Genomic DNA, 7,868 nt, shown 5'->3' on the forward strand with positions numbered 1-7,868 from the left:
TTTGGTTGTTTGTGACTTCTGTACGGTATGGACTGTAGTTATTCATTTAATGAAGTTACAAACTTGATAAAAGAAGAACTCATGTCTTCTAATCAAGTAGCGTAATTAAACAAATTCCCCAAAGCACTAACTTATAAATATGGTCTAGTGGAAAGCCCGCTGGATTTTGGATCAACTAATCAGATAATGTTAAGTACCTACTATGTGCCAAGCACTGTGTCAGGTCCTAGGGATACAGACAGGATAAATTAAACAATCCCTACTTGAAGGGCATGTACATTCTAAAGGAGAAGACAATAAGGATATATATAAGAGTATAGAATATATATAAAGAGAACACAAAAATAAGTAAAAAGTAGTTAAATACAATGTAGTTGGAAGGGAAGGCAGTAGCTGTTGAGAGGATTAGCAAAATTTTTGAGTGGGAGGTGGTGCTGGAGGTGCATCTTGAAGTAAGAGAGCGTATCTGTGAGGTGCAGGCCAGGAGGGAGGGAATGCCTTCCAGAAACGGGGGATAGGATAAATTCAGGGGAACAAGAGATGGGGTGTCCAGTAAGAGGTGCAGAGAGAAGGCCAGTTTGTCTAGACTGAAGAGAGCAGCAGGGGGTGGAGTGAGGGGAATGTACAGAAAAAGATAGGAAAGAGAGACTGGATCCAGGTTGTAAAGGGTTTTAAAAGTTTAACAGAGGAGTTCATATATGATTCTGCAGGCAATAGGGAGCATTGCAGTTTGTTGAGTAGGGGAGTGACGTGGTAGGTTTTATTCTTCAGGAAAATCACTTTGGGCATTTGTTTGGAGGATGGTCCACTGTGGGGAAAGATAAGACATGGAATTTGGATCCTGGCTCTACCACTTACTAGCTGTGTGGCCTTAGGAGGATTACTAATTCCTCTTCTGAGCTTTGGTTTCCTTATCTATAAAATGGAGATTAAAATATTAACATTGACTACTCCCCAAGGCTGTTGTGAGATTCAGCTGAGATCATACTTGTAAAGAGCTTCAGAGAAGCTGGTAGGGATCTCTGAAGTTACTTAGTCCAGATGCTTCACTTTGCAAATGAAGAAACAGAGGGGAAGATCCATGTCCCCAGTTAGTCAACGGTGTGCTGGAATTTGAACTCTGATCCTCTGACTCCAAATCAAGTTCTCTATTACACTGCTGCCTCACTTTATTTTTATGCTTTTGTTTAAATGTGATGACAGCCTCTCACTACCCTCAACTACTCTGTCTACTGTAAACATATCACACCCTGTGTGAATGCATGAGTAGGTGCATGTAGAGGCATGCTTTTTACCATCAAGGGAGCTAAACTCTCTCTCTCTCTCTCACTCCCTCTCTTTCCCTTTCTCCTTCCCCCCTTCTGTCTCTCTCCATTTCTCTGTATCTGTCTCCCTCTCTCTCTCCTCCCCTTACCCCCAACTTAAAACTGTAACCATTTGAATTGGCATGAGGAGATAACAGCACTGAGTCCCTTGGTTCAGCATCTAGCCCTTCCACTCAGCTCCCTTTGAGCTGACCAGCATAACTTCATTATTTTCTGTCCTGCAGTGGACCTGCTAAATGAAGAAGTGCGTGTCAGACTGATGCTGGGGGAGGGAAAAGGCCATGGCTGAGCTGGAACAAGAATTCACTTCTCCCTGGAACCTATGCCAGGCTCTCACCCTGGCCAGAAAACTTCAGGCACTTTAGGAGTTAGTATTTCTCACAGCTCTTGCACAGAGGTCTGAAAATATGCAGCCTAGCTAACATATGAAATACAGAAGGTCTTCTATGTTATCTGCAAGATGTGTTTAGAAAAAGTTGTGTGTTAGGGTTTCTTTTCTTTTTTTTTTTTTTGGTGTGGGTGGAGAGGATTTATTCAGGGATAGAAAATTTGGCTCTTGGGCCCAGGTTGACTGCCTGACAATGAATCAGACTCACAAGGGGCCTTAGAGATCAACAAGTGCAGAGTTTCTTAATCTTTTTGTGTGTCACAGACCCCTTTGGCAATCTAGTGAAGCCTACGCTCCCTGTCTCAGCATAATGTTTTTAAATAATTGAAGGAAATGTTAAATTTCAATGAGAAACTAGTGAAAAAAAGTCCTTTTTTCCCCATTCAAATTCTCAGAACTCCTGAAATCTACACAACTAATATAACAGTTGACAACAATGAGACAAAGAGTAGGAGATTGGTCTAATATCGCACATTTAAGTGGTGGCAGATCTGGAACTAGAACTCAGGTGATAAAGTATGATAAAATGATATGATAAAATAATTTACATTTATAATATTTCTTAAGAATTTACAAAGCACTTTCTTTTGTTATTTGAGGTAGGTAGTATAAGTTTAAGCGCATAAATCTGTTTTACAGATGAGAAAACTGAACTTCCCGGATAGTGTGACATTAGTGCAGGGAACAGACTGGACATGGGTCCCAGTACCTATAAGCATGTGCAGAGTTAGTGCGTCAGTGTGATCTGCAATTGTCCATGGAGGAAAGACTGAGGAACCTGCTTCCAGGACAGTAATGATACCATATTATGGATATGCTTTGGAGAGACTTTGGAGCATGCTTAGATATTCTGTGACCATCTCCGGCCTCCTAACTACATGGTGTACTGCGTCCTCTGTGATTGGCTGTGGCAGGTGGTGAATGCAGACCTGAGGATACCTTCAAAAGGCAGCCATTTGAAAAGGTCTTACTAGGCCTTGGCCTTTTCCTCTCTCTTAAGTGACTTCTGCTGTTGATTTGACCCCTTCCCTGATGGTATCTGGTGACAGGTAATGCTACAAAGGGAGAGGCTTGGGCCTTATACTTCTGAGTCTGACATGTAGCACTGTGACTATGGACCTTGGTTCTTTGCCTGCTTCAATATTTGTGCCTTTATTTTAGGTGAAGGAGTTTAATCTGTAGGTTATGACCTTGGGAGTTTTGAAAGACCAAAAGAAAAGCTGGACATCAGAATGGATAAGGACCTTGGAGAGGCTAACCCTCTAATTTTAAAAATAAAGAAACTGAGACCCAAGGAGGATGCATGACAAATGAAGATCACAGAGCCAGTAAATGGTGGAGGCAGTACTTAAATACAGGTTTTCTAACATTAAACCTAAAATTTCTTCCTCTGGACAATGAAGGTTCTTTTTGTTGCGAAATGTGAACTCAACAAGGGTTAACCTTGTGTGACGGAAAGAGCCCTGCCCTTGTAGTGAGAAGAACTGAATTTGAGTTCTGTCTTTACTACTAGTTGGGCAAATCACTTATTTCCATCCCCACTCTGAGTCTCAGTTTCCCTTTCTGTAAACTTTTTACTTCAATACTTAAAGGATCTATGTTTTTATTGGGTTGAGTTTCTCCTTGAACTGATGAAACTTTGGAACATGATACATCTTATTAATGAGCAGTTTAAAGAGTTGCTGTGGTCAATGGGGATTAAAAATAGTCATTGCCCAACAACAAATCTTGTAGATCCTTTAAGGGTTTGATTAGGTTAGTCCTGACACAGGACCCATAGTCTGTTGCTGAATTTGCCCTCAAAGCTCTTCCAGCCTGAGAGGACGTACCAGAGCTTGTGGTCCATTGGGATAGCCTTCAAAGACTCAACATCACTTTCATGTCATGATGATACATTAGAGGAATAAAGACATCTGGTCAGATTGCATCTAGGTTCTGCTAGGTGGTGCAGTGGATAGTATGCCATGCCTTAAGTCAAGAAGACCTGAGTTCAAATCTAGCCTCATGGACTTTTTCTCTTTGTGACTCTAGGCAAGTCATTTAACCTTTGCCTCCCTCAGTTTCCTCATCTGTAAAATGAGGATAATAATAGTACCTACTTCCCAGGGTCGTTGTGAGAATCAAATGAGATAATTGTAAAGTCCTAAGTACAGGACTTGGCACATAGTAAGTGCTATATAAATGTTAGCCCTTATTATGAATTATTATTGTTATCTGGAGTAACTGTGTTCTATTCTAGGAAGCATAGCAGACAAATCCAGAGATAAGTGGCCAGAATTGTGAGAACCATATATTCTAAGTATTGATGGGTGGAACTGAAAGTATTTAGCCTGGAGAATAGAAGACTTGGGTAGTGGGAGGTGGGACAGCTGTCTTCGACTATTTGAAAGATTGTCACATGGAATCAAACCATCATTCAAACATCTATTTTGCTGTTGCTGCTGTGGTTCAGTCGTTTCCAACTCTCCGTGATCCCATGGACCATCGCACGCCAGGCCCTTTTGTCTTCCTCTTTCTTCTGAAGTCTGTTCCTATCCATGGGGCTTTCTTGGCAGAGATACTGGGGTGGTTTGCCATTTCCTTTTCCAGTGGATCATCTTTTGTCGGAACTCCCCACTATGACCTGTCTGTCTCAGGTAACCCTGCACGGCATAGCTCACAGTTTCATTGAGCTATACAAGCCCCTCCACCAAGACAAGGCAGTGATCCAAGGAAGGTCAAATATCAATTAAATACCGACAATGTAACAAGGCATTATTTTTGGCAGTGGGGAACAAAACGAAAAAGCTAGTTTCTACCTTTAAGGGGTTTGTTTTCTAAGAAGGCAGATAAACAGGTTTATGTATATATATATATATATATATATATCCGAGACAGGGACAGTTTGTGATGGGCAAAGGATAGACGGGATCTGGAGGAAGCGGGAGAGAAAGAGATGGGTGGAGGAGACAGACTTTGGCTCCAAGCAAGGAAAAAAGAAAAACATCCTTCCAGAATGTCTCAAAGGAAAACATCTGGGGTGGGGTGGGGAGAGTGTTAAGAGGCTTTCCATCACTGGAGATCATCTGCCAGAAGCTGGATGACCCCATATCAGGCATGGTGTATCAGGGACTCTGTGTAAGTACAAGTTAGACCCTCTGGCTTCTGCAGTGCCTGACATCTCTGAGATCACAGGATTCTGTGATTCTTTTGTAAAATGGGGAAGAAAGTACTTGCCCTCCCTCTTTCACAGGGATGTGGTGAGGAAAGAGCTTTGGAACCTGCAAAGCTTGGCTTAAAAAAGAAACTATTCTTCGTGATGTCGCTACCTATTTGCGGATGTAACTTCCAAGAATACTCACTACACTCTGATTTAAAAATAATAATAATAAATAAAATTCAAATTCTCTCCAGGAAATACAAGTTTAAAATACAGAGGCCAATGGCTTCTCTTATTATGGCTGAAAGGGTTAAACAAAAAAAATATGGGGGGCGAGGAGGGGGAGGGAGGAAGCCAGTTAAACTTGTTTTTTTCCCCCCAAGCTGCCTAAGTTTACAGTCTGCAATGCAGCTCTTAGAGACAACCATGAAAAGAAACGAGAGTCGCCCCCCTGACAAAAGACTGAGGCCCTGGTATCCCTTTTGTTTTCACCCAAGTCTGTGGCCACTGACATTACTCCTTTACGCCATGGGTGGATAATAAGCCCCCTTCTCAGGAATAGAAATGCTCTTATACATTTTAATGTGACCTTAGACAGCGCTTTTCAGAAATCACAGGCACATCTGACTACACTTGAGGTTGAATTGAGCTAATGGCATTCACCTCATCTTTAGATGCAAAATTGGAAGATAAAAAGACCTTGATGTGAAAAGGAAAGTGTGTTTGGGGGGGGGAGCACATGAGGGGAGGGAGGGAGGATGGGGGAGGGAAGCAGATTAGAGATACTGCTTAAAAATCTTAGGATTGCTCGCTGATAACGAAATGTCTCCTCTTTCTAAAAATCCCTATGGGCTCGCGAGATGTCCTCATGCTTTCATTTTTAATGATAGAATCTTTTTATTCTTGGGCCAAAGAAATTTCAATGTTGCTGCATATGTGACCAGGAGATACGATGACCTTTAGCAAATCTTATTTTTAAAATCAGATGGAACAGTTATTGCAATATTCCAGCCCTGTAAGATTAAAAAAAAGAGCTTTCTTCCCCTGTAATCAGACGTGGATTAAATTTATTAAAAGTGCAGTATCTCCTTTTAAATGACACTCGCCAGTCTTTCTGAATTATAATAAGTTAGCTAGAGACATGGTAGCCTTCTGATTTCTTCTCAAGACTTCCAAGCAGAGAGACTCTAAAATCAGTGAAAACTTTATTTTCCCCTTAACAACAACTAGATTATAGTGTGTAGACTTGAAAGAGACCTTAGAGATCATTTAGACTAACATCATTTTATGGAGGAGGAAATTGAGACTGTCCGGAGAAGAGACTTGTCCACTGATTCGAACCCAGGTCCTCTTGCCACAAATTCAACCCTCTTCCCACAATACCATATTGATCCTGGTAAAGTCCTAAGGCAATTATTATAGCATTTGGAGATAGAAAGGAATATTAGGGGCAATCTAGTCCAACTTTTACATTGTATAAATGAAGAAAGCAAGGCCCAGGCATGTGAAATCATTTCTTCAAGATCACATGTGGAATAAAATATCAGGGGCAGAATTTGAACCCAGGTTCTCTGACTCCAAAAAAAAAAAAATGGGATAGAGTTTGCAGGATATAGATAAAAGGAGGCCTGAGAAAGAAATGGTACAGTCTACAGGGAAAAGAATGTGAGTTCTCTGCATTTGAGTTCTCTGCCTTACTAGCTGTGTGACTTTGGGCAGGTTACTTGTTTTCCTCTCTAAACCTCAGTTTCTCTCTGAGTAAAATGAGCCCTAAGGTCTTTTCCAACTCTAATATTCTCTGAGTGGTGCACTTCTGTTCATAAAATACTTTTAAGACCATCCGGAAAATGAATGCTTTCATCAACTAGAATCAGTCACCTTTAAGATGTTGGGCGCCAGGCAGGCTAAATTCATCCGGCTGCACACCTGGTGTGGACAAAGGGGGAGGCCCATAGGGCAGGAAGGGAAAAGAATGAGGATTCTAGTCCAACTTGTATCTCAGCAGGAAATCCTCTATAACATTTCTAACAGCTTGAAAACCTCTAGTTCAGATTAACAGGGGCATAGAAAATATTGTCTGGTTGGTAAGGAGGTACAGGGCTTTAATATTTTTAAAAATAAATTTTTATCACTATCTTTTGTTTTTACATCACCTACATGTAACCTTCTCCCCTCCCAGAGTTAGCCTCTGTAACAAAGAATAAGATAAACCCAGCTCAGCAAAATCAGACAGCACATCAAAAAAGTCTAATATTAAGTTCACTGTTCCAAATCCACAGTGGTCCACTTTTGCAAAGAAATAGAAGAGATGCCCTCTCTTATCTCTTTTTTGTGGTCAAGCTCAAGGACTTTAGTCTTTTAATATATATGTGTGATCAGGTTTAAATAGACAAGAATGTCAGAGAAAACTATTAATATTGATTATATTAATTATAGATTTAAATATTTAAATTTAAATAAGTTGACATTTAGATTTAAATATTAAATATTGATTATATTAATTATAAATATGAGAGAACTAACAAAGTGAGAAGAGAAAAACTAAATCTGTGTCTGAATTGTAAGGGTCAATTCATTAATCATATATTAAGCACCTACTATGTACAGAGCATTGGGATGGGTGGTAGAAGAGATATAAAGTTTAGATGACAGATCCTTGTAATACTAATTACTGTCATTTATTTGAACTACCTACCATTTATGCCTAATTACCATGCAGCACAGTAACAATTATGTATATCATTAAATAGGTGTCAGATTAAGAAAAAAAAAAGACTTCCAGTCATAGGAACTCCCTACCTCCTGAGGCAACCCATTCTATCTTGGGACCATTAGCAATCTTTTCTTTAAATTGAATTGAAATGTGCCTTTCTGTAAAGATATGTAGGTGAATTGTTAAACCAGACATTTCCCTGTATAACACTCCTCACCTTGATCTTGCTGGAGAAGAATTCTTACATAAAGGGAAAAAGGTGAAGGTGCTGTGTAAGGCTATATAATATATAATTTAATTATT

This window comes from Notamacropus eugenii, chromosome 1, assembly GCF_028372415.1.
Source record: "Notamacropus eugenii isolate mMacEug1 chromosome 1, mMacEug1.pri_v2, whole genome shotgun sequence".
NCBI classification, from domain to species: Eukaryota; Metazoa; Chordata; class Mammalia; order Diprotodontia; family Macropodidae; genus Notamacropus; species Notamacropus eugenii.